The sequence below is a fragment of the Pongo abelii genome, chromosome 3 (genome assembly GCF_028885655.2).
Source record: "Pongo abelii isolate AG06213 chromosome 3, NHGRI_mPonAbe1-v2.0_pri, whole genome shotgun sequence".
Classification (NCBI taxonomy): domain Eukaryota; kingdom Metazoa; phylum Chordata; class Mammalia; order Primates; family Hominidae; genus Pongo; species Pongo abelii.
The window spans coordinates 212,224,304-212,252,137 of NC_071988.2; the positions used below are offsets into that span (position 1 = coordinate 212,224,304).

Genomic DNA, 27,834 nt, shown 5'->3' on the forward strand with positions numbered 1-27,834 from the left:
AAACTCAAAGAAGATAACAGTTGTGCAATAATTTATGACCACAAAGTACTATTATTATGGCAGCACTAACTCATAAACAAGAAGCCATCACATTTGTTGACCCTACAAAAGCACTGTACCTTCCAATAATTCTAGATACCTGGGAATGTGGCATGATTTCAGTATCCATGCTGCAGGATCATACGCCAGGGAATGCACACGATCCAAGACAATCTCTTCAGTAGCAAATTCATCATGGTCAGAGGTAAAGGCACGGTTAGAAGCTAACGTAGTCATGTGTAACACCATAATTAGATTGCTTGAAATTGACCTATGTCCAGTGCCAATATTTCCTAGGTTCTTTTAGGATTGTCCATAGTTTATTGCAAATTTGAGAAAATGGAATGAAGATAATATGTACCGTACACAACTTATGGGAAATGTAAACCCACAACATGGTACATTTGCTGTGAAGTCGGTCTGGATCACTTTCAAGGACTCAGAGGTGGGTAAGCCTACACAAGACTATTCTACATAAGTGAAAACTAACTTCAAGGAGCACCTGGTGAAGTGAGGAAGGCCTAGGGCTTGGGAGTGTTTAAACAGAAACTAAATAACCCTTGGTAAGAAATGTTACAGGAGGGGCTTAATCTTTTGGTAGGACGTTGGGCCACCTTTGAGGGTTTTGAGTCAGTCTCTGTGACTCAGTGACGTTGCTTGTTTGATCAGTTTGTGTAACTAGACACTGCAACTAATGAAGTAAATAACACATACACATTAACTGAAAATTTTTCCAAGATTCAGATGTCAAATTTTATACCGTGTAACTTCTCTTAGACCACTTCTTTTGACATTTCTATAATCTAAAGACAGTATCTGCCTAAATCTTCCCCAAAAACAATAATTTTAAAGTTTGATATCCAAAATTTAAAAAGATACAGCAATTATTCTCACACACTCTTAATATTGGAGGGAAATTAGGAGGCTTGAAAAATGCTTATCCCTTTTTGGTTCGGTACCTCTGGTAATTCTTCTAGGAACTTATTCTAAAAATGGTCAAAACATACACAAAGTTTATATATAAAGATACTCAATTGGGAGTTATTTATACTGGTTAAAATGTTTTGTCCTGTTTTGAGATGGAGTTTCACTCTTGTTGCCCAGACTGGAGTGCAATGGCATGATCTTTTTTCACTGCAACCTCCACCTCTGCCTCCTGGGTTCAAGCTATTCTCCCGCCTCAGCCTCCCAAGTAGCTGGGATTACAGGCACCTGCCATCACACCTGGCTAATTTTTGTATTTTTAGTAGAGACGGAGTTTCACCATGTTAGTCAGGCTGGTCTCAAACTCCTGACCTCAGGTGATCCACCCACCTCGGCCTCCTAAAGTGCTGGGATTACAGGCAGGAGCCACTGCACCCAGCCTAAAATTTTAAAATAAACTTAATGACCAAAAATAAGGGATTAGTTAAATTATGCACATTTATATAATGAAATAATCTGCAGCCTATTAAAAGTCATGTTTTATAAAACTTTATTAAAAGAAATGCTCATGATATAATAAATTTTAAGAATATGTCTAAAAGCAATGTATATTGTGTGATCTCATTTTTATTTTATATTTGTATAAAAAATGACATTTCCTCTGGTTTTTTCTTTGTGCACACACACACATACACACAGATACACACACACACAGACACACACACACAGGCTAGAGAAAATATGCCAAAATATTAGTAGTAATTGCTATCTCTGAATGATAGAATTAGGCATGATTGTTCTTTTATTCCTCATGTTTTACAGAATTTTCCAACTTTCTACTATGAACAAATACTTTTGTAATAGGGAAAATCATAAATGTTATTTCCCTTTTAAAGTTCTTCAAATAAGTTCTTCTGAATTCTACGGCTACCATTTAATTCAATAAACACATTCTGAGGATTAAGTTGGGCCAGTGTTTCATCATTACTATCAAAATAAGAGAGAATGATGGAGACAAAAAACTTCATATGATACACTTTGATGTGTTACATAATACAATGTTTAAATATAATTATATTATTAAACATAATACTTAGAATAATTAAATATATAATTATTGCTGAGTTGCTCTGTTTTATTTATTTACTTATTATTTTTTTTGAGACAGGGTCTCACTCTGTTGCCCAGGCTGGAGTGCAGTGGCACAGTCATGGCTCACTGCAGCCTCAATCTCCAGGGTTCAAGTGATCCTCCTTCCTCAGCCTCCCAGGTAGCTGGGACTGCAGCCGTGAGCCACCATGCCTGGCTAATTTTTGTACATTTTGTAGAGACAGGGTTTTGCCATGTTGCCCAGGCTAGTCTTGAATTCCTGGGCTCAAGTGATCCACCTGCCTTGGCCTCCCAAAGTGCTGGGATTACAGGCATGAGCCATGACCCCGAGGGGCTCTGTTTAATTTATATTCACAATTTAAAGATTTATACTATATGACACGTAATAAGGTACTTGTATTGTTTCCCATCATATTCTATTCTTTGTACATAATCAACACTCAGTATTTCTTAAGGAAAGAACAAAGGAAGGGAAAGAGTAACGATTAAATATGTTCCTTATAAAAATGAGTATAGTTCCCTACTATGCTATTTCTATGAAAAACTTAAATTTGACATCACTATTTTAGCATTTGTCCTATTTTTTCAGAATATATTCCACAGAACGAGACCAAAAAAAAAATGGTGATTCTCCAAAGGCCACCAGTGAAGCAGGGACGGAAGTTTGTAGATATCACCCCAAACACACTTCGGCTCCAGGAGGCCACCTCAACAAATCCTGTGTTCAGTTTGGAGATGGAGACTTTCTTCACCATTTGACTCGCTCAGTGCGACCTTGGGAAAAGGGAAGGCTGCAGCTGAGCTGCTGGTCCTGAGGTCCCTCGCCTGCCTGGCCACTGCATTCCTCCCACTGCCTCCCTTGTCGCTGTGGACCTGTCAGACTGCTGCCTCTGCTGATTAGTTACGCAAGACCAACAGTGGTTCTGGAGAGACAAACTAACAATTACACAGATTTAGCACATAAGTGTGGAAAACAAAAAATTCAGGGCAGAGCTTGATTTAGGCAGCCTTTTGGTAAACAAATACAGTCAAATCTGTTTCGGATGATTATCTACAGAGTTGGACGCCATGGGAAAGTCAATCCTTTCATAAAAAACATGACTCAAAAGCTCATTAACTATTTTGGAAACGAAAGACTCAGTAAACTCATAAACTTTAATGAAAAAATTAACATATTAGGTTTTTTTAATTTAATAATATAATGTCCCTAAAGTTCCATGATATTTCTGAAGAAATTGCTTTGTATGAAGTCACACTGTTGGGGCTCAAGCTAAAAGCCATCAGCCAACCTCCATGGAAATCAAACACTGGTTTGAGTGGTGGCTTGGGAGAAATACACACCAACAATCAATATGTCCTGTCTCAGTATGATGTACCTGAGCGTCCTGTCTCAGTATGATGTACCTGAGCGTCCTGTCTCAGTATGATGTACCTGAGTGACCCGAATCTTTAAGAGGCAAGAAGCAACTTGGTATGTGGTTCATGTTTTTAAGGAGAAGGGATGGTTTCTCTCCAGGGCTGATAACAGTTAACAGGCTGAAGATAACACAGAAAATAGGAAAAGCTGCCCTTCTCCTAAATGTTCCATTAAAAGTGAAAAGCTTCGCTGCTATATGCAATTGGTTTTGAAATCTCCATGACTGGAAGTCAGAAATGTTAGAAGTTAATACACCATTCAGGGACCAAGTGGATTTCTGATGTTCAGAGAGGATGTTTTCAAGGTGAATCCAAAGCCTATAAACAAACAAAAAACACTCCATCAGCTATATCAGAAACCTTATCCATTATCAGAAAACTTACCCGTATAAATTCTTCATTGCTTAAAATGACAGACTGAAAGCAAAGCCACATGTTGCTTGCTTCATTGCCTGTTGTGGCAGCTTTTAAATCCCTGCCTTCCTAGGAACTGACCTCATAAGAAAATCTTATAAGACTGTCCTGTGGGGAAATCCTCATAACATTTGGGTTAATGCGCTTACACTGCAGGAGAGGTCACCAGGAACATCCAATCATCAGAAAGTCCTACAGGGACGTAATGTTAGCTGGGTCATGGAAGGATCTCTCTCAACACACATCTGGGGTGTTTTGTGGCATATTCTATAGCAGGCCATGTGGCTTAACAGTTAAAATATAGGGCTGAAAGTTACAAGGGTTGGGGGATCATATAGCAGCTGAGCTATTGCCTGACGCGCTGACCCTACACAACTCATGAGTTCGTGGTACTTCAGTCAGTTTAGCTGTAAAATTGGGCACAAAGGCCAGCTTTTACCAAAACCAGATGTTGGACTCCAGCTCTGTTCCTCAACTAATATCTTTTTTTAACGTGGCTGTCAAGTCTCAATGTGTGTGTGTGTGTGTGTGAGTGTGTGTGTGTAGCAATATATATAGAAAGGCAAAGGCAAACTGGAGCCTACTCTCCGAGTAAGACTGGGAGGGATGAGCAAGGTCCAAGAATGCTGGCCCTGACCCATTCCATATCCTAGCCTCTCCCACCTGGCCAGGCTCATGTCTGTCACAGAAGTTGCAGCAGCTTGTGCACATTCAGAGCCTACTGTTTGGAATAAGGTAATTATAACTAGAATCATTTTTACATATCCCTAAGAGAGGCCCTTAATGGGTATAAGTCATGGAAGAGCCACAAATCCCAGCATATAGATTCATACTGACCCTCCTTAGCCCACTACTTTTCTAGGTTGTGGGTCTCTACCACAGAAATAGTTGGTAGACATCAGTTTCCTCCTCTTGAGAACAGTAGAAACTCTTTTAGCTGACTTTCTCTGAAGTCAACTCCCCCAGTTAGCCAAGCTCCCACTTCCTCTGCAAAGCATGTTGAATAATGCTGTTTCTGGATCCCAAGCACCCCAGGATACGTGCTCCCCTCTCCCCTCCCAGTTGCTGTTTGGGTACCACGAGTCAGTTTACTGTACCATGTACCATGCGTCAGTTTACCAAGCCCATTTACGACAGTTGCCATCATAATTATCTAAAGAACTATTACTGAAACTCAAGTAAGAGTGCACAAAGAAATTTATTGTTTCCTATTCATTAAAAAACTGAAGTGATTATTTTGAAATAGCTCAGTAGGGGTGAGTTCCTATTAAAAACAGTTATAAAATTACATAAAACTCCATAAGGGTTTTGCCTTCAGGATGCTCTACAAGTATCTTTAAATTCTCACTCCATTTGAAAGAAATGGATAATGCATTAGAGTTGTGCTTTCTGGAAGGAAGACAATTAGGATTACAATCAGCCAACCCACCATGACAGAAAAGGCCTTGGATCCATGTGAAAAGTTAGCAACAATCTATTGTATGTTTCTAAAGAGCTGGAAGAGAGGACTTGAGATGTTCCCAACACATGGAAATGATAAATATTCAAGGTGGTGGACGCTCTAAATACCCAGACTTGACCATCGCACATTCCATGCATGTAGCAAAATGTCCCAGGTGCCCCATAAATACGTACAAATGTTACATATTAATTTAAAAGATTGACAAACCGATATATGTGTACACTTTTAAAGTTCAAATAATAGATGCGTATAATAGGTATTTACATGCATAAATAGGTATGCCTATATTTTTATATATATATACATACACACACTAGCACCTACACTTTACATATCAAGTGACTGTTGATTAATCAACAAATAATCCTAATCTTGTCAATCAAGATAACTTTTGTACTATTTCATTATTTTCCTAATTAGTATTCTCCAATTACTAGTGAAGAAGCAAGTCTATGGTTTCTGACTTTCTTTCTTTCAAGTGTCTCTAACCGTCATTGGCCCATGCAGATTTCACTTGAGCTGTGAACTGAGGTTTTCAGCCCTCACTGGAGCCAGATGGCAGAAAGATTGTTGGTGGGGCTCTAAGCCAGGCAGAAGGCACCCTGCTCTGGGGCACAGCTTTGTTTAATACAACAGCTCCCCTGTGCCCAACATTCATACTGCCCCAGGAAGTCATGCCAAAGCCCAATCCTGCCAACATTCATGATGCAGAGAAAGAAGCCACAGCCTAATCCAACTGGACCAAGCACCCATAGTCTCTCCTTCACTGACTACAGCAAAGCAAGGGCCAACTGGAACATTCAAAACCAGACGGTCGACAATCCTGTCAACTGGAACAGCATATTTTAATAGAAAATATAGTTGATTCCAAAATCCAAGAGCTACCCATCTGTACTCTCAACCAGAAATATAAATAAACAAAAGGATCATGCATTTTATTAATCTTTTTGAAAACTACTGACTCTTGGCTGATAGTAGGTAAGGACTCATATTTTGTCAGTAGTGGCCAAAAAATGACAATATTTTAATAGTAAAAAACTCAGCCTGAGATGTTGTTAGGGAAAGAAAAAGATTGTCTCCCAGTTCTAGTGATCTGTAGGAACCCAGATCTAGTGATCCTATAGGAACGTTTAAGACAGTGAAACATGAAGAGTTAATGGTCACTCATCATAAGAGGACACACAAGGAAGAAATTCTACAGACAACAGCAAAAAGAAATGCTCTTGTGGGGTGAAACTACACTGTCCATGGACTTTTACCACTGCTTTGTGGAGAATTGTTGTGAAAATATAGAATAAGTAGCTGCAGGAATTCTCTCATCAGACACTATTATGCCAGCTCCCAAGTGACATTAGTGTACAGTGCCAAATTTGGAACTAAGGGAAAAAAACCACTTATTTGAGAAAACATTGACATTTACAGGTAGTTACATTACATTTAGCAGCTTGTTGTGCCTTTGATCATCTATGAGCTGCCTTAAGCAGTTTGCTGCTGTATGGAAAAATCTAGACCCAGAGAACCAAAGATATTGTAACATGAGCCAGAATGACATTATCACTGAGAACGCAGCAACATGCGGTGAGAGGAGTCGGCCTGCCTGAGAAACTCAAGATCTCCTTGGAAATGCCTTCTTTTTCTTTAGACATAGTCACTGACTCTTTCTAGCTTGTCTCAAGGTGAGACTTCATCCCAGGTATTTCTTGTGAAGTAAGATTGTTTCACCAGAACCTGAAACATTTTTCCATCACACATTGCCTCACAGTATGTGACAATAAAATGGACTTCAGTCATGTTATTTACATGGAAGAACTGGGCTTGGCAAATTTGCTATGTTCTGTATGAAACCAAGTATACCTTTTAAACTGCCTAAGAGTTTGATCTATTACAAATATAACAGGACAAACTCTTTTGACCCATGGTTAAACAAAGTTCTCCAAGACTGGAATTTAAAAGGACACTGCATAAATTCTGTGGTGAGTTGAGACCTTTAGATATCAAGTCTCAGCAAAGTCAAGTCTCCTTCTCACTGTCTCCCAGGTGGAAATTCAAGAATGAACGTGTTGGCTGGGCACGGTGGCTCATGCCTGTAATCCCAGCACTCTGGGAGGCTGAGGCGGGTAGATGACCTGAGGTCAGGAGTTCCAGACCAGCCTGGTCAACATGGTGAAACCCCATCTCTACTAAAAATACAAAAATTCACTGAGTGTGGTGGGGGCACCTGTAATCCCAGCTACCCAGGAGGCTGAGTCAGGAGAATCACTTGAAACTGGGAGGTGGAGGTTGCAGTGAACCAAGATTGTGCCATTGCACTCCAGCCTGGGCAACAAGAGTGAAACTCTGTCTCAAAAAAAAAAAAAAAAAAAAAAAGAAAGAATGAGCATGTTGAGGTGACACATTCTAGCATGGACCTCCCATTATGGTAGATTATTCAATCCAGCTTAGCAACTCATTTTATCCCAGGAACAAGGGACTGAATTCTATGTGGGTCACATTTGTACAGCTAAAAACCCCCGTGATCACCAGATAATAATGCATCCTTATGTTCTGCACAGTCTAGTTGTATATAGTGGGGACACGTGATCACCTTCTCAGCCTTGGTTTTTTTTCTCTCTAGCCAATGGACTTCAGACTGTCAGAGAATCTTCACTTTAGACTGAATACAAATCACCTGCAGAGTTTCGTATACATACAGATGCAGTAGGTCTAGGATGGAGACCAGATCTCCTGTGTTAAAGAACCTTCCAGGTGGTTTGGACACCAATGGGGTGTAAACGACACTGCTGAACCAGAGAGAGACAATGACTTTGAACTCTGAAGGACCATCTCAGTTCTAAAGCATCTAGCACCAGAGTCAGCCCCCAGCAAATTGAGAAACTAGACTTTGGGCTCAGGAAATACCTCCCTGGGTCAAAGTAAACCAAGTTAAGGTGGCAAATTTCCCCCCAAAGTTCTTGTTATTGTCAGCAGCATCAATAGGAATAGGGTATTTGTTCAGCAGCCCTGTTACATTCCCAAAGGCAGATTGCAAAAGTCACATGGCTGTGTCATTTAAATTTCAGAAATACAAGAGACTTGGAGCCATTTATATTAGAGTCAGTTTTGTCAAAACAATTTATGGTACATCTCACACCCTGCATGTTTTATAAAATCCTTTCTATAGAAACGGAGATTATTGTGGACCAACCTACCACAGCATTGCCTACTACCAGTGACTGCATTTTGTGATATATTAAGTTATCCTGGTTGGAATTCTACTGTTGATTGTCTAGTGCTATATCCAGTAACAAATCACATGTATGTTATAGGACATCCAGACTGATGTGGGCTCAGAAGGCACCTGCATAAAGTTTTTCAAAGGAACAGTCATAAGTTTTACTAGATGTGACAAAACTTATAAAAGTTAAATAATGTCACGCTTTATAAGCATTTCATTTAATACAACTGAACACATGGAGGGCATTGAGGATAATATTTAATTTTTTCCATATGTGGATTTAATACCACAGAGAAGTTCTAGTCCCAGATTGCTAATTTTCCACCATGTGGTAGCCATTTAGTTGTATTTTTTAAAACACTTACCAAATTACAGAGTCGAGTTTCAGAGGCAGCAGCTATGAGGAGGTTTAGGGTGCATGGTATCCCTTTGGCTTAGCCCTGGGTCTCATGAGGAGGCAGTAAATCATGACAGTATTTTTATGACAGCACTCACTGCTTTTCATAAGAATGAATGTGAGTTTGCAAAGCCACATGCTAATGCACTTCTAAAAATAGATTTGATGAATGGGACTCCTTCGAATTCTGACCAGTTTTAGCCACCTATTGGAATGCAGACCAGCACAGAAGATTCAGCTTTTTCAGACATGTCTATGAATTATAAGGCTTTCAAAAAAATTTTTACTCTGGAAAAGTGAGCTGGATCCAGAGTTTTAATTGCTGATTCTTCAAAGTGAGACTCCAGATACGTCATTTAGCCTCTTCTTTGCTTGTGTATATTCATATCTTTAATTGGGACAATATTTTCCTTCATTTTCATAGCAAAGAAAAGAACAGTCTTAGATAGTCAGGTTAGAGGAACAACACCTCCCAATACCAGCTACAGTTTATCTTCTATGACCATAAACAGGGAATTGAATCTTCTAGACAAGAAAGACCAAACGTCTCTCTATTTATTCATTTTCTGTCTTATTCTAAAATAGCTTTGAGTAGCTGAATCAGTGTCTTGAAGAAATTCTTAGAAAGAGACAAAACCCTATTGGCAGGGTGTTTGGGTCGGCAGGTGAAGGCACATATTCACGCCCAGCACCACCATCTAATGTGATAAATTCACAAGAAGGTGCTGTGAAACTTTTAACGCTCCATCCAAATGTTAGTGATCATTATTAACCCAGTGAGACTGACCAGAAACCTGGAACCACTGGTCAGAGCCAACATCTGGATTCGATGGTCAGAAATAAGGATACCACGCTGTATACCTATTTGATGATTCATGTCTATCTGGTCCAGGATAAGAGATACCCTTTCAAAATCATCAACCCCTGGGCAGATATGTTTTATCTCCCTGAACCAATTACAGTTAATTCTCCCGGGTTCACATAGTTTGGGACCAAGTCTATTTCACACAAAACTGAATACTCCAGACAACGTACCTAGGAAAACTTAAAAATGCATACATGGGACTCTCCACGGAGCCTCGTAACACAGTGTGGGTGATGGGCACAACTGTCTGACTTTCAGGTTTGCAAAACTAGTGGGCGCAGCCATCAGAGCCCCAGAGTGGGAGACTGTCCAGTGAGAGAGACTGCCTGCCAGAATTCTGGAGTGATCTCTCGGCCAAAGAGTATTTAATGGAATCAAAAGTCATACACACTTTTACTCAGGCAAAGAAAAAGTGGCATCTCGTTTTCTATGACTAATTGACACTCTCACCCAGTCTCATGGGGCTGGCTACCAGAGGGAGTTGGAGTGAAACCCTTTCAACTTTCCATTTAATGGTGTCTCATTCTCTTACACTTCAAAAAGTCTCCTAGCAACTGACTGTGTCTCTTGGGGTAAAAATTCTGACTTTCAGGTATCCACAGCAGTGGCCCAGGCAACAGGCATATGCGATGTGAGGAAGAGGCTTTGAGTCTGCATGGGTCCTTTGAGTCTCCGCTAATTTCTGCTATAGAGCCACCAGCTGGCCACGTTTCCTGGGGCCTGGTAGATTCTGCTAAGGCATACCTGGTGAGGTTGTCTTTACTTTATTTTCTGGGACAGTGCCTTGTGCGGCTGTGGGCCCTTTCCCCATCACCTCACCCCAAATCTCTTCCGTGGCCATGTCTGTCTCCTGGAGGGCTGTTTGTGCTGTGACCTTTGCAGCAGGGTCACACCCATTTACCATGGTGGCCCCTGCAAGAAAGGCCTCAGCTCCCAGCAGAGCTGGTGACCGGGGACCTCCCCTGTGCCCTCACGGCCCCAGCAGGCTAACCAGGCTCCCTCTGCCCTGCCATAGCATGTTCCCTCTGTGATCACAGCCCTATCCCACCAAAGTTCAAAACAGCGAACAGGAGAACAGGCCTCCTGCCATGGGCTGTCCCTCAGCCTCGACTCCTCTGTGAGATTTCAGCCGGGAGTGGGACCCACGATGCTCATTCGCCGTCTACCTGCCTCTCTGTCCCTTACCCGGCTGCGATGCCTGGCTGCATCTACCTGCCTCTCTCTCCCTTACCTGCTGCGATGCCTGGCTGCATCTACCTGCCTCTCTCTCCTTTACCTGCTGCGATGCCTGGCTGCATCTACCTGCCTCTCTCTCCTTTACCTGCTGCGATGCCTGGCTGCATCTACCTGCCTCTCTCTCCCTTACCTGCTGCAATGCCTGGCCGAGTCTACCTGCTTCTCTCTCCTTTACCTGCTGCGATGCCTGGCTGCATCTACCTGCCTCTCTCTCCCTTACCTGCTGCGATGCCTGGCTGCATCTACCTGCCTCTCTCTCCTTTACCTGCTGCGATGCCTGGCCGTGTCTACCTGCCTCTCTCTCCTTTACCTGCTGCAATGCCTGGCTGCATCTACCTGCCTCTCTCCTTTACCTGCTGCGATGCCTGGCTGCATCTACCTGCCTCTCTCTCCTTTACCTGCTGCGATGCCTGGCCGTGTCTACCTGCCTCTCTCTCCTTTACCTGCTGCAATGCCTGGCTGCATCTACCTGCCTCTCTCCTTTACCTGCTGCAATGCCTGGCCGAGTCTACCTGCTTCTCTCTCCCTTACCTGCTGCGATGCCTGGCTGCATCTACCTGCCTCTCTCTCCCTTACCTGCTGCGATGCCTGGCTGCATCTACCTGCCTCTCTCTCCTTTACCTGCTGCGATGCCTGGCTGCATCTACCTGCCTCTCTGTCCTTTACCTGCTGCGATGCCTGGCTGCATCTACCTGCCTCTCTCTCCTTTACCTGCTGCGATGCCTGGCTGCATCTACCTGCCTCTCTCTCCTTTACCTGCTGCGATGCCTGGCCGTGTCTACCTGCCTCTCTCTCCTTTACCTGCTGTGATGCCTGGCTGCATCTACCTGCCTCTCTCCTTTACCTGCTGCAATGCCTGGCCGTGTCTACCTGCCTCTCTCTCCTTTACCTGCTGTGATGCCTGGCTGCATCTACCTGCCTCTCTGTCCTTTACCTGCTGCAATGCCTGGCTGCATCTACCTGCCTCTCTCTCCTTTACCTGCTGCGATGCCTGGCTGCATCTACCTGCCTCTTTCTCCTTTACCTGCTGCGATGCCTGGCTGCATCTACCTGCCTCTCTCCTTTACCTGCTGCAATGCCTGGCCGTGTCTACCTGCCTCTCTCTCCTTTACCTGCTGTGATGCCTGGCTGCATCTACCTGCCTCTCTGTCGTTTACCTGCTGCGATGCCTGGCTGCATCTACCTGCCTCTCTCTCCCTTACCTGCTGCGATGCTTGTCTGTGTCTACCTGCCTCTCTCTCCTTTACCTGCTGCGATGCTTGTCTGTGTCTACCTGCCTCTCTGTCCCTTACCTGCTGCAATGCCTGGCCGAGTCTACCTGCCTCTCTCTCCTTTACCTGCTGCGATGCCTGGCCGAGTCTACCTGCCTCTCTCCCTTACCTGCTGCAATGCCTGGCTGCATCTACCTGCCTCTCTCCTTTACCTGCTGCGATGCCTGGCTGCATCTACCTGCCTCTCTGTCCTTTACCTGCTGCGATGCCTGGCTGCGTCTACCTGCCTCTCTCTCCTTTACCTGCTGCGATGCCTGGCCGTGTCTACCTGCCTCTCTCTCCTTTACCTGCTGCAATGCCTGGCCGTGTCTACCTGCCTCTCTGTCCCTTACCTGCTGCGATGCCTGGCTGCATCTACCTGCGTCTCTCTCCCTTACCTGCTGCGATGCCTGGCCGTGTCTACCTGCCTCTCTCTCCCTTACCTGCTGCGATGCCTGGCTGCCTCTACCTGCCTCTCTCTCCCTTACCTGCTGCGATGCCTGGCTGCCTCTACCTGCCTCTCTCCTTTACCTGCTGCAATGCCTGGCCGTGTCTACCTGCCTCTCTCTCCCTTACCTGCTGCGATGCCTGGCTGCATCTACCTGCCTCTCTCTCCTTTACCTGCTGCGATGCCTGGCCGTGTCTACCTGCCTCTCTCTCCCTTACCTGCTGCGATGCCTGGCTGCATCTACCTGCGTCTCTCTCCCTTACCTGCTGCAATGCCTGGCCGTGTCTACCTGCCTCTCTCTCCCTTACCTGCTGCGATGCCTGGCTGCCTCTACCTGCCTCTCTCCTTTACCTGCTGCAATGCCTGGCTGCATCTACCTGCCTCTCTCTCCTTTACCTGCTGCGATGCCTGGCTGCATCTACCTGCCTCTCTCTCCCTTACCTGCTGCGATGCCTGGCCGTGTCTACCTGCCTCTCTCTCCCTTACCTGCTGCGATGCCTGGCTGCATCTACCTGCGTCTCTCTCCCTTACCTGCTGCAATGCCTGGCCGTGTCTACCTGCCTCTCTCCCTTACCTGCTGCGATGCCTGGCTGCCTCTACCTGCCTCTCTCCTTTACCTGCTGCAATGCCTGGCCGTGTCTACCTGCCTCTCTCTCCCTTACCTGCTGCGATGCCTGGCTGCATCTACCTGCCTCTCTCTCCTTTACCTGCTGCGATGCCTGGCCGTGTCTACCTGCCTCTCTCCCTTACCTGCTGCGATGCCTGGCTGCATCTACCTGCGTCTCTCTCCCTTACCTGCTGCAATGCCTGGCCGTGTCTACCTGCCTCTCTGTCCTTTACCTGCTGCGATGCCTGGCTGCATCTACCTGCCTCTCTCTCCTTTACCTGCTGCGATGCCTGGCTGCATCTACCTGCCTCTCTCCTTTACCTGCTGCGATGCCTGGCCGTGTCTACCTGCCTCTCTCTCCCTTACCTGCTGCGATGCCTGGCCGTGTCTACCTGCCTCTCTCTCCCTTACCTGCTGCAATGCCTGGCCGCGTCTACCTGCCTCTCTCTCCCTTACCTGCTGCAATGCCTGGCCGCGTCTACCTGCCTCTCTCTCCCTTACCTGCTGCGATGCCTGGCCGTGTCTACCTGCCTCTCTCCTTTACCTGCTGCGATGCCTGGCCGTGTCTACCTGCCTCTCTCTCCCTTACCTGCTGCGATGCCTGGCCGTGTCTACCTGCCTCTCTCTCCCTTACCTGCTGCAATGCCTGGCCGCGTCTACCTGCCTCTCTCTCCCTTACCTGCTGCAATGCCTGGCCGCGTCTACCTGCCTCTCTCTCCCTTACCTGCTGCGATGCCTGGCCGTGTCTACCTGCCTCTCTCCTTTACCTGCTGCAATGCCTGGCCGTGTCTACCTGCCTCTCTCTCCGTTACCTGCTGCGATGCCTGGCTGCATCTACCTGCCTCTCTCTCCCTTACCTGCTGCGATGCCTGGCCATGCTGTAAGGATTCTCCACCTCCTCTGCAGCAGGGAAAGGACTTCCCTAAGGTTGGACTCTGGTTCCCTCCATCCTATTGCTCACAATACACCTCTGTGATCCAGGCTGGTCACGGATATGCTAATAAAGTGAAAGAAATTTAGAAAACTCATTTCCACCTCTCTAGCCCCTGGCTTTTCAGCTTGAGGCAGACTCCACAGCAGGGGCATGTCACACAGACTCAGGAGGCAGCTGAGAGGTGCTCCTGTAGGCCCAATAGGGGAAAATTTGAACACCAAAATAATTAAGGACAGTAACAAATTACAGGCCATTTATAAGGTCTTGTTAATGAGTCCAAGCCAATAATCAATAGGTAAACAAATCAGTGCAGGGAAAAGAAGGATCTCACAGTAGAATGCTAAGCGTCGACTGGGAAACGTGAAGAAGCAACCGTCACTTCGCAGCCACCGCGGTAAACTTCAGTTCAGGCACCAACAGAGGCCAAATCTAGGGGGAGATTTTCATGTGATTTGCATAGTCTCCCAGAGATTAAAGTGATTCAAGTTACCATCAACATTGAAGAACAGATGAACATCGCGTGCCCCTAGAGAAAAACACACATCACTTCTGGCCCGGAATGAGGAACCAGAATCTAACCACGCAGAGCCGTCGGACAAACACAAACCACACGGAGCCGTCGGACAAACACAAGCCACGCGGAGCCGTCGGACAAACACAAGCCACGTGGAGAAACACAAGCCACGCGGAGCCGTCGGAGAAACACAAACCATGCGGAGCCGTCGGACAAACACAAACCACGCGGAGCCGTCGGACAAACACAAGCCATGCGGAGCCGTCGGACAAACACAAACCACGCGGAGCCATCAGACAAATTCAAAATGAGACACCATCTCTCCTTCTGAATCGGACTGTATTCTTCAAAATGTCCATGTCATAAAAGGCAAAAATAGGCTTCTGAAATGTTCCAGGAGGCTAGAAAAATGCATGACAATCTCTTCCTAGACTGGATCATGTACAGGAGGCAGAAAAAAGGCTGGGAAGGACTTTATGGGGTCAGTTGACAAAAATGGAACTCCGATGGTAGTTGGATAGGATCACTGTAGCAACATTAACTGTTCTAAAGAGATATCCTTATTCTTCAAAAATAGACACTGAAGTTTTAGGGCCATGATGAATGCAATTTACTCTGAAATAGTACAGGACAAAAATACCAAGAAAAAATTAAAATATGCATAAAACATACATAAGTAAAAATAGAGAGGGCAAAAGTAAAAAGAGAGAGAAAAAAAGCAAATAAGAGAGAAAAAGGAAAATAATGCTAAAAGTAGATTAATCTGGGTAATCAAGTGTCCTATGTACTATTCTTACTTTAGTAATTTTTCTGTAAATGTGAAACTATTTCCAAATCAAAGTTGTTGTTGTTGTTGTTAATTTCTGTCTTTCCCTTACATGTATTGTATAACTTGGTGGTTTTATTGCAACCTGTAATTTCTGAAAATATTAGACTGGTCGATGAATAAATAAAATAAGTTTTATGATGCTTTCAAATAATCTTTAACAAGAAAAAAGTATAGGTAAGGAGCAAAGTAAACATTTGAAAAATAAACTACAGATTTACATATAAAAGCATGATCACTGATTTGATCAGGAAAAAAGTTAAATAAAACTGTGAAAAATGCAAAATTTTTGTCAGTTTAAAAATATAAAGGAATATTTTCTTTAGCTAAAATTAGGTACCAAGTGAGATTATAAAACATATTTTCACATCATATTTTTTCAAAATTGTGTTTTTAATTCACAGATATTTCTAGACGGTCAAAATAGAACAAAATTTATTTCTATAGGGGATAAAGTTGTTAGTGTAAACACAATACATGATTTTTTTTTTTTAGGCAGTGGGAATGCTATTGTTTTCTCTGAATTCGTAGGCAAGTTATAATAACCTCCTCTTTTCGATTCTATGAAGTTTTAGAGTTTTGTTTCAGGAACTTAAAACTTCTTTTCAGATTTTTGGTGAACCTTTTATTTTCTCTCTTCAGATGCCTGGTATCTTTATGTATTTTCAAAAGAGAAGCTGAAGATGTACTGAATTTAATGTTTAAATAAAGAAAATGTCTTACTATTCTAAATCTTGTGTTCTAGCAGGATAAACACTTTAAAGAAATGCAATGGAACTCTTTCAACAGAATTTCCGGGTCCAAAAGGTAGGTGGTGATTATTTTGGGGAGAGGTTTTTTGCAACCGGAAATTATGCCAGGTAAAGCCTACTCCCAATTTCTTAAGGGCTATCCTGTGGTTATTGCCTGTAAGACAGCTGACAAATGAACTGGCTTAAAAGAAAAAAGCTAAAATAAAATATGTCAAAAAGCTAAAATATAACATAAACACATAAAATGTAAAACTAACACAAAGCACAAGTTTGTAAGTAGCCTTTGGACAAAGCCTGCATTTCTTTGCCACATGAAATAGAACATGAAAGCACGATAATTCCTGCTTAAACAAAGATCGAGGTTCCTTTAGATCTCTGTGACAAAATCTCACCCACTCTCACTTCCACAAGTAGCACCGTTTTCTGTGGAACTGAGGAGATGCCTCCATCTGAGCAACAACGTCTACCTTCTGACCTTCCCCACTTGAACCTCCCTGGCGCCATGTCTCCCTGAGCTGTCAACAGTACAACACACTCCCAGTCACCCACCGAAAATGCAAAAATCTCTTTTAAAGAAAAATAGGAAGGCACAAGCTCACTGTGAGCTGGTAAACTTTAGATACATAGAATCCTTATCTGGTGACATAACTTGTAACCTGATTCGCTTGAACACCGAGAGCCATGAACAGTCTACAAGGGCCCTTCAGGGAATGAGAAAAGGTTCTCTTTAGACAGAAGCAACCCTCCAGCACCTTCTCCAATTCTGTGGGTTTGCTCCGTGTGATAGCAACTGGAGCTGTGGTTGTCTGGGGTTCAACTGGGCTGAAATACGCGAAATGCTTCACTCATGTGATTGGCATTGGTGCTGGCCATCAGCTGTGAGCTCATCCAGGGCATCTAAGGGAGCATTTCCATTCCCTTCTACATGGCCTCTCCCCGCGTCTTGGACTTCTTACAGTATGGAGACAGGTTCCCAAGACTGAGGATCTCAAGAGCAAGCATTCCAAGAGAAATGAAGTGGCTGTCACTTAAGGCTTGGGCTTGGGAGTTCCAAATGCCATCTCTGTCACATTCCATCCTAAAGCAGTCACAAGGCCAGCTTGGATTCTAGTGACGGGAAATCTGTTCTTTTGACAGGATAGGCAGGAAGCATATGCGGAGAGAGGTGGAATGTTGTGGACCGTCTCAGGAGACCAGCTACGACACTGCACAGCTGACATCGGGCAGCCCTGCCCAAGCCCAGCGGCCTTGCTGATACCCATGTCCTCGGATGATCTGTTTTTGGTTTTGCTTTTGTTATTTTTGCTAGGTTCACAGTCAAATCAGGATAAGTCCGAACTCTCCCAAATCACCCGATCCTCAACCTCATTGTTCTGGCAATCTAAAAAGGAATCATGGTCTACCTACTCACATTTAAATACACATTTTAAAAATAATTCTTTCCTTAAAGCCGATCTTTAAATCAATCATCCTTCTGCATTTTAGCTGTCTGGATGCCAGTCTTATCTTTCCCCTATGGTCTTCTCATTTCCCAGTCATTATAAATTAGCGTGTCAAAAATTCACGTTGCTGTAGCACAACATCACATCCATAATGTAATTCGTGCCCTCAGTGAACGAGTTATGCTTCAAAGGCAGATGTCATTAGTAAGTAGTGGAATTTCACATGTGGTTAAAACTTCTTTTTGCCGGTAAAAATAAAACACTCACGAGTAATACTTTAGAGCCATTTTTAACCTCTTATAAAATACAAAAGGTAAGGCAGAAAAGGAGGAAACGATGTTTCTAATCTCTGTTTAATCTATTCCCACTGTGGGCAAATCAGTTTTCCTTAGATTTACAAGTTTTCCTATAAATGTGTGACACTGCCTCTGAGTAATTGCTACCTAATAAATAGCTCTAGCTTCCTCCATGTTTTATTACTGAGAGACAAAACCTTCACCAAATAGACTCATTTCTAGTTGGGAGTCATCCTCAGGGTGTCTGTGAGGACTTTGCTGGGTGCCAGGTCAGAAATGAATGAGCTTTGGCAGAGACTCTGCAGGTGGCCTAATCTAGTCCACATGATGCTCCAGGGAAAGACAAAACCCTCTTACAAAGCAACCTTCTCTTCCAGAAAGGGGGACTATCCCCCAGGGTGGCCATGCCAGACACCTAGTGGGCTCGGATGCTCAGAGAGTAATTGGATGTCAACTACCTGTTTAAGTACCATCTGCCTCTGACCACCAGATATGACAAGCTGTAATATATTATTTAAAAATTGTAGAGTTAAGAGGGTGATAAGTAGAGAAACAACTACAAAAGGAATATTCTTATAGATAGACCAAGTGCTAACAAGAGTTACATGGGAAAAAAAGACATGGTTGAAGTTAGAAGGTGTCAGTAGAAGTGTAATTAACACAGCCCTATAATAATTTTTAACATCAGAACTGGACTATATATGTTGTCATGTTCCTTGTCTTACATAATCCTCATATACTTCACTCTCTTTAAAATAAGTCTCAATTTTTGTATTAATTTCATTTTTAAAGCATTTTCATATTTTTTTCATGCAGCCTTGAGGAGACATGAGGACAGGAATTATTATTCCCATTTTACAATGAAGAAAGCTGAAACCAAAAGTCTTCTTAGATTCTGACCTTTAACATTAGCTCTCCAAACATTCCCTTAAAGGACCAAGTCTAAGCAATTTCAGCAAGAAAATGAGTTTGCACAGATACTAAATTTGCTTTTTTACTCTTTTATTATATACTCAAAACAGAATGGAAAAAGACATCTTGAAACAAATTAAAATACAGTCAGCCCTCCCTATGCATGGGTTTCTCTCATCCTTGGATAGAAACTCACAGATATGGAGGGTCAACTGTGCTATTTTCCATCTGGCTTCAACCACCTACAGATGGGGAGCCTGGGGACACAGAGAGCTGCCTGTATATTTGCCTCATGTGGACACTGGGAATCAGACCTCCTCCCATGTTGAAAGGAAATTATTCCATTTAAGAAGAAAACAGTGTCTTTTAAAATAAATGTAACTATGGAAAAGCACAAGGTGTCATAATTACCAGTAACATCCTTTTATGAGATAAAATATCTTAATAGGCATCAAGAAAGTAGATCAATGTCCACTTCTCAGTGACTGCAATTATATTCAGTGACAAGATTAAGTGAAGTAACTAATTATTTATTGTATTTAAAATGCTGGTATCACAACTTGGATAATGTATTTTTAAAGGGGGATAATGCACTTTTAAGTTCTAAATTAATATTTGCAAAGAACTTAGAGACCCCTGTGATCTGCAAGTTGGATTTATACAAATGATCTGAAGGACAACGCACACCCAGCCAAATGAGGGTAACCCTAGGGAAGGAAAGGGGTGCAAGATCATCCTATGATACATGGCACCGAACTGATTACTTTTGCTTGATTTTCAGGCAATCTGAATATACCAGCAGGATCCAAGCTGCTCTGAAATATGGTCTCCAAGGTGGAAATCAATTTATCAAGTCTGTGTTACAAGCAGCCACACAGTGTGAAAACAGCCAACACTTCTCCTGTTGACTGACATCACTTCACGGGTTTAACTTCTGTGCTTCCAAGCCCAACCTCTATATCCTCTCTCCAGGCATTTTACATTTTACTTGCCACTCTCTACTCTCTAAAAGCAGAGAAGCAGCTTTGCGAGAAGTAGTAAAATTATGAGAATAAGCTGGAAGAAATGTTTTGGATAAAGAGCTGGTAACATTTAAAGCAAATTGCTCTGGTATAAATTCAGTCCTGTACTAGCACCATCTCATAGATCACAGAGCAGCCGGTCATTGAAATTGATGGGATATTGATTCCAGCAGGAAAATAAAGGGCTATAAAACAAAAGATGATTAACATGAAATCATTGAGTAAAGCAAAGTCTTAATAGACTGGGAGTTGTTAAATGAAAGAGTGGGTGAGAGGACTGGGCTCTCAGATCACTTACAACTGAATTCTTTTCATTGTGTATTAAAATTCTCCTGTGTGTTTTTACTCTCATGTATATTACCAATCCATATTCCCCCAGTGAAAAACATCTGAAATTGCATGTGGGGAAAAGTAACCAAATCCAGGACACATCATCAATCAGAGACAAGGCAACTCAGAAAGCAATGGCAATCAGGGCCTTAAAAACCTATAAAAACTGTCAGAAAATGAATATTTTTTGATTACTTTCATGTCATAAAGTGCCACTAATGTTTCTCTACATACCATGTGCACCTCTTTTTTAATAAATGCTGCTGCAATGCACATTACAGGTTGATTTGTTGCTTAAAATATGCAGTACTCAATGAACAGATATACTTCTAAAATATTCTTGTAGCAAATTTCCAGAGCCAAGTAGTTTTTTGGTCAAAATTACTCTACAAAGGAAACGCACCCCTGATTCCCTCCACCCTGTATGAACACGCACACACACCACCACCACCACATCACCAATACCACTAGCACACACATCACCACCACCATCACATCACCACTGCACTAGTACACACACCACCATCATATCACCACTGCACTAGTACACACACCACCACCACATCACCACTGCACTAGTACACACACCACCATCACATCACCACTGCACTAGTACACACACCACCACCACATCACCACTGCACTAGTACACACACCACCATCACATCACCACTGCACTAGTACACACACCACCACCACATCACCACTGCACTAGTACACACACCACCATCACCACTGCACTAGTACACACACCACCACCACCATATCACCACTGCACTAGTACACACACCACCACAACCATCGCATCACCACTGCACTAGTACACACACCACCACCACCACCACCACTGCTGCTAGTACTGCCACAACCTCAGTTCCCACTAAATATTATTACTCCAGAATCTCCTCTGCCCAGGAAATCAGGCATTCTTCACTTCATGGTTTCATTACACAAGGAAAGAGGCAGCTTTTGTGAAATAGAGTCAGAGCTATTAGGGAAGTAACTACAGAGCTTACTGTGTCCAGTCAGCCACGCAGAACCGAGAGTTAAAGGGACAGCCTTAGGAGTCCCTGTGCCCGCGTTCCAGAGCAGAAACGCTCATCACACCTGAAAATTTCAAGTTCCTGCTGATGGAAGAACTTTTTACCAGAAGACCTCAAAGGCCCCGCAGTACACTCAGATAAAAATTAAACATTTGGAAATGTTAAAACAAGGTTTGCATTGAGTCTTATCTTGGGGGAGCTTCAGTGGAACTATTGATAAAGACAAAATAATCCTTGCGATTGTTCTAATCGTTACCATTCTACACAAAATATCAATGACTGAAAACACCGTTTGACACGGGCAAGATTTTATGAAAAGACTAATTATACAAAGCAAGTCGATTCAACTATTTACTTTCCCAATGTTTCTCTTCTCCCCATTTCACGGGAGTTTTCCCTTGACCTCAGCGGAATATCATGAAACGCCAAATCCAAGTTTCGTTCTTTGGACATACACTTCTCTAATTTAATGCAGGGCTGCCCGACACAGCAAATAAAATCATAGACACCTCATTAAATTCTAATTTCAAAAAACAATGAAAAATATTTCAGCGTAAGTATGTCCCATGCAGTATTTAGTAAATACTTACAACTTTTAAAATTATGTGTTGTTTACCTGAAAATCAATTTATCTGATGTTTTGGGTTTTACCTGGTAACTTTAATTTTACTCGCTGATGATTTACATTGTATTTTAGAACTTGCTCCATCATTAAAGAAAATAAAACAGCTGTCAGGGATACAACAGCTGGAGAAATCACAATTTGTGAATGAGAAAAAGTACATGAAGGCCCTTTATAGCTTTATATGTGTAATACCAGTAATTCCCAGTGGGTCATGGCAACAAAGAGGGAGGGGAGAATTAGAATCATTGAGGAACGTTTACCTGAGACTGAAACCACTGCACTGTACAAATATTATGCAGTTCTTTCCCGTTTTTATTTTCATCCTGGAGGGCAGTGGTTATAGGCGCAAGCTTTGGAGTGAGACCGACCTGTTGAAACATGGGTCTGCCTCTTCCTAGCTGTTCGATCCTAGACCAGGCATTTAACCTCCCTAAGCCTCCACTTTTTCATATTTAAGATGAAAGCACTGATACCTATCTCATGTGGTAAGCGAAAGCACTGATGGCGGTAGTCCTCTTTCTAAAGCACTGGAACATGACCCGGCTTAAGGTGAGCCCTCTCAAATCTAATGCTGTTATTCTTGTCATATTGTGCAAATGTTTTCACCATGCCCGTTAGCAACAGATAGAGCTCCCTGGCAATAATCTTCACCTAAAATGTTCCCCCTACTTTCTCCAGGAGTCAGCAAGTGAGAAGGGTAAGCAGCCACTTGTAACTTGCAGAATATCAGGCTCTACAGGAGCATTTATTCTGAAAAGTCAGGACTCCAGGGAAAGTCAAGCTCCATTCACAGCCATTTCTCCCCTCATTTGTCCTCGTGCTGACTCTCTTTAGAATCTCCCTGGATGGAATTCCTTCCCAACTCCAATGGACAGAAGCAGTGAGTCCGTCCAGTCTGTAAGTCGAACAGTCCTTCGATGATTCCACTCCAGGGTGTGCTCTGCGCGATCAGAACAAGTGCTTCAGCATAACACGTCTAGACATTCGAAAAGGTTTCGCACAGCCTTGTTCTGCTCTTAGACGCCAACACTCCCCACACCCAATCTACCACATAATAGAACAACAGAATCAGCCAAACCCCCTCTTCACGGAGGCAAAGGAGCTGCTGCAACTGACGGAGGGACCGTCCAATTGCTTGGAGGGTCCGTTCAGCCTGTGTGGGCAAAACCTCTCTAATCATTGACCCTGGAGGCTTACATTGCATTTTCAGGCATATTACCTTATTAGAGGAAACAGGGCAGCTGCTTCCCTGAAAGAAATGCTGGCAAAGCCCAATTTGTGAAATGTGTTTCATTTCAAAGGCTGTAGCTTACAGGCAACATGGATTTTGCAGGACCAACTTGTAATGCAGTTTCAAACCCACCCAAAATCTGGAGTTTCTCTTGCAGATTTTTACCTCTCTAACATACTTAAGGAAGTGAAGAATTACTCATAATATTCTTTGCTACCTACAGTGCCGGCAGGTGCCAGCACTGTTAAAACTGCTGTAGGTGGCGGGCGCTTTGCCCCCTGTGTCCTAACACCACACGAATATTTTCCACCTGATCACTTTTAAACTTTTAACAGACACCTAGAATTATGCCACTGAAGAGCAAATAGATAAGTACATAACCTCTTGAGGTTTCTTACAGAAAGAGAAAATGTTTTCCTAGGACTTAATAGTGAAAACACTTTTGCAAAAATTTTGACAATGAGAAAACTCTGACATTGAAACATTATGATGCGAAACAAATCTGACCTAATCAGGTCCATCTTGCCTCTAACCTCCAAGCTGCCCTTGCTCATCCTTGAGTGTAAGCCATGCTATGGGATCAAGTCCATCTTGCCTCTAGCCTCCAAGCTGCCCTTGCTCATCCTTGAATGTAAGCCACCCTAACTATGGGATCGAGTCCATCTTGCCTGTAGCCTCCAAGCTGCCCTTGCTCATCCTTGAGTGTAAGCCACGCTAACTTTGGGAGGAATTTAGGTAATAGTTTAACTTTGAAACAAAGATGATAACAGCCCTTCCCTGAAACAACCCCCTCCTTGCCTGGGGACCAGATGACCTTTGGAAAATTAACAAATTAGCCACAAGATTAGAAATTATGGCTCAGGAATCATGCAGCCAGAGGCCACAAAATCACTGGCCTCTCCAATTGTTCCTGTGGATAACATTACTATTGTAAACCTAAGATTGGTGTTCAAGGTATTTTTCTGACCCTGAATTTTGATGGACCAGCTGGCACCACGCAGAAGGGTAAACTGGCTCATCTTGTATTATGGCCTCCATCCAGGAACCAACTCAGCACAAGAGGGCAGCTTCAACTCCCTGTCATTTCATCTTCAACCCAGCCAATCAGCACTCCCCATTCCCTAGCCCCCACCCCACCAAACCAGCTTTCAAAAATCCTAGCCTCTGAATTTTCAGGGAAGTTGATTTGAGTCATAAGAAAGCTCCAGTCTCCCTTTTAGCTGGCTCTATGTGTATTAGACTCTTTCCCAGTTGCAATCCCCCAGTCTTGACAAATGGGCTCTATCTTGGCAGCAGGCAAAAAGAACCCCTTGGGTGGTTACAGTGGTCTGTTTATTTCAAAGTCACTCTCATTTCCAAACTCACTAGCAGAGAACACCCGCACATGGACAGAGGCACACCGTTTGTTTTCATGGCATTCCTAAGATGCTCTTTCAGAAACCATCCTTTCCCCTGGTGTTTATGCAGAGAAGGAGATGACTAGATGGTAGACATATTACACCTGCACCTCAGTGGTACCCATCCTTCCATCCTCCACATTCCCCTCCAAAGCTCTTCCTTCCTAGTCCTCTCACTAGCCCTATATTCAATAGAGAAACAGGGAGAACTAAGGGTGATGGCAATTCTTGTCCCGTGAATTCTGCCCTCTAGCCCTCTGTCAATGTATCCAGCAGCACTGCTCAGAATGTCTAGGGGATTAATCTATCACCCCTTCAAGTGCACAGGTTAGGAGGTGGATAATAATACTTGTATCCCTTAAAAATTATCAATAATTTTGATTATCTTCAAAATTTAAGGTCAAGAATGCTAAGATCAGAAGGATCTCCCAGGCCCACCACTAGGCAGTGGTGCAGGGCTTTAAATAACATGATCAAGATCCTTGCTCATGAGGCGCAGGAGCTCCATGTATAAAGTGTCTGAATTTTAGATTTTCAAGGTGTGTAAACATGTTAAACCACATACAAGTATTTTTTGGTGTGATGCAATTGAGACTGTAAAATGCCTAATATTTGCTGATTACTTCTTTATATTTAGTGTATCATGCCTTTTAGATCAATGCTGAAATTTAAAAGAATACTTTTGACCAGAGATGGGCAGTGGTGCATCTTAAGTAGCATAGAATATCCCTGAAGTTAGAAACAAGTAGAAGTGGCTGTAGCAAGGTCACGTTTTAAAAACAGTGAGGAGCAACAGTCCTTAACCTCTCTGATCAGAAATACAGGTCTTATGTGAAAAGAAAAAAGGAAAACAAAAGGTAAAATCTCCAGAAAGAAGGAAAACGCCGAGAGCATCTGGGACTACCTTGTTAAAACAGCCTTGGGAATGCTGTGATGCACTTTGTTGCAGGGATGGCACAGATATCTAATATATGTAACTATAATCACATAGCTACTGGTTCCTTGAGTTCTATAGTGGGTGATATTAAAAAGAAAAAACACTCTTCCAAGGAGGTCATTGACTACAAAGTAGATATTTTATATCCTCCTCAAAAATCAATTCTCCTTCAAAGCAAATTTTTCCTCCTAACCCTCTACTCAAGTAGTTGGCTGTCTTGGCAACCAGCCCCATTCTGAAGCTATCTAGGGACCCACCAAGGGTCATTACCATAAACTCAGGCACAGTTGTAAGTGGTTTATTATGAACAGCAAAAGATGGTCCTCTCACCCCATCTCACAGAAAATTACAAGGGCTGTGGGAACTCTGTGCAAAGAAGCTGGGACAAAGGTCAAATATATATTTCTTAGGATGTTGCAAATCACACCGCCGTTTAGCACTAAGCAACTCGAAGCAAGAAGTTTTCGTCTGAGTCTACTAGGAATGAACACACCTTGTCACGATATTGAGATTCAGGCACCATGTTTAGCCTACAGTGGGAAATGAGAAACTTGGGACCTAAAAGATTGAGTTTCTTTTTATCCCATCCTAACAACTTCCAATCACAGAGTCAGTATGCTGGGCACTGCGATGGCGTAACCTCAAACAAAACTCACCTGCTCAAGGACCCTGTTCTACTCTGTGGATCAACAATTGTGGTAAGGAGAAGTACAACAAATTGTAACTTTTTTTTTTTTTACATGGAGTCTCGTTCTTGTTGCCCAGGCTGGAGTGCAGCGGTGAAATCTCAGCTCACTGCAGCCTCTGCCTCCCCATTTCAATAGTGCTCCCACCTCAGCCTCTCGAGTAGCATACACGTCACCACACCTGGCTAATTTTTGTATTTTTAGTAGAGACAGGGTTTCACCATGTCGGCCAGGCTGGTCTCAAACTCCTGGCCTCAAGTGATCCGCCTACCTGAGCCTCCCAAAGTGCTGAGATTACAGGCATGAGCCACCGCACCCAGCCCAAATTTTCTTGATAGATCTAATCCGTCAGTCAGAAAAAGAATTGTTGAATGCTGAACCCACCTTAAACACTAGCAGGGTGGACGACTGTGAGATTCATGTGTTCATTGCTCACATACTCTGAAGTGTCTACTCTGTGTCGCCTACTAGGTGATGTGTTCTAAAGGGCGGCAACAAAGTCTCCCTGGCAGCCTGGCAACAGCTTGTAAATCCTATGCCCAGCCCCAGCTGCAGGAAGCTGTTAAATCCCAGGCCCAGCCACAGCTGCTGGAAGGTGTCTCACTGCATTTCCCAACATTTGGGCTGCGTCAGCCACCTCCAGCCACACACCCACCAGCACTCACATGTGCAAATCAGAGGGCAAATCAGAAAAATGTTCTCACTCCGTCCCTGAAACAATTTAAAACTGCATGACTTGTCTCCAGCATCGGCCATAATCAAACGGCTAAGCTGGCAGCGTGGTTGTACTCTGTCATGTTTTCTCTTGTCCTCCAGCCTGACCCCCTCCTACCCCACATCACTCCTCCCAAGCTGACCACCAGGGGCCCTGCCAGGTGCAGCTATGCCCCCGCCTTTTAATATTGTTTTTTGAGACAGGATCTCACTCTGTCGCTTGTGCTGACTTTACATTTTTTAAACCTCTTTCCCTGGCTCATTTCCCTTCTTGCCTCCACTGCATCTGAAACCTGCCCAAGGTAACAGCTAGTTAATTTTAGATGAGATTGAGGAATTCTGCTTGACTTCTTCAGGTCATATATTTGCATTTGCTGAATGCATTCTCAGCAAACAAACCTTATGCAGTTTGCTTTAGGTGGTGCCTGTTCCAGCACACACAAGCCATGAGAAGTTCAGAAAGCAAGTGGGGCGGAGGCGGCAAGGTCAGCAGTTCGGAACACCAGCTCCAGAAGCAGGTGATTTGGGTTGGAATCTGCCCCACAGCTTACTAGTTTAGCAATTTCCCCTCTCTGTGCTCAGTCTCTCATCTGCAATTGAGAGCCATAACACCTAACTCAGAGGATTGCTACAAATATTAGATGAACTGATACAGGCAATAAGCTTAAAACAGTTCCTGTTAAGAACCCAATCAATGTCACTTATTATGTTACTATCAGCAAGACGGACGACATAATTTGTGAGGCCCAGCACAAAATGAAAATGCAAGGCCCCTTGTTCAAACATCGTTA

At 43.4% G+C, this 27,834-nt stretch overlaps 1 long non-coding RNA gene across 1 annotated transcript in view; it reads right to left on the reverse strand.

The window, feature by feature from the left end:
• Positions 1-3,004: 3,004 nt before the first annotated feature.
• LOC129059213 (uncharacterized) overlaps positions 3,005-27,834 on the reverse strand; it is a 102,019-nt gene continuing 77,189 nt past the window's right edge. The window contains exon 3 of the long non-coding RNA XR_008524938.1: positions 3,005-3,807. This is a non-coding gene — a long non-coding RNA (uncharacterized LOC129059213). The remainder of the gene's footprint in view (positions 3,808-27,834) is intronic.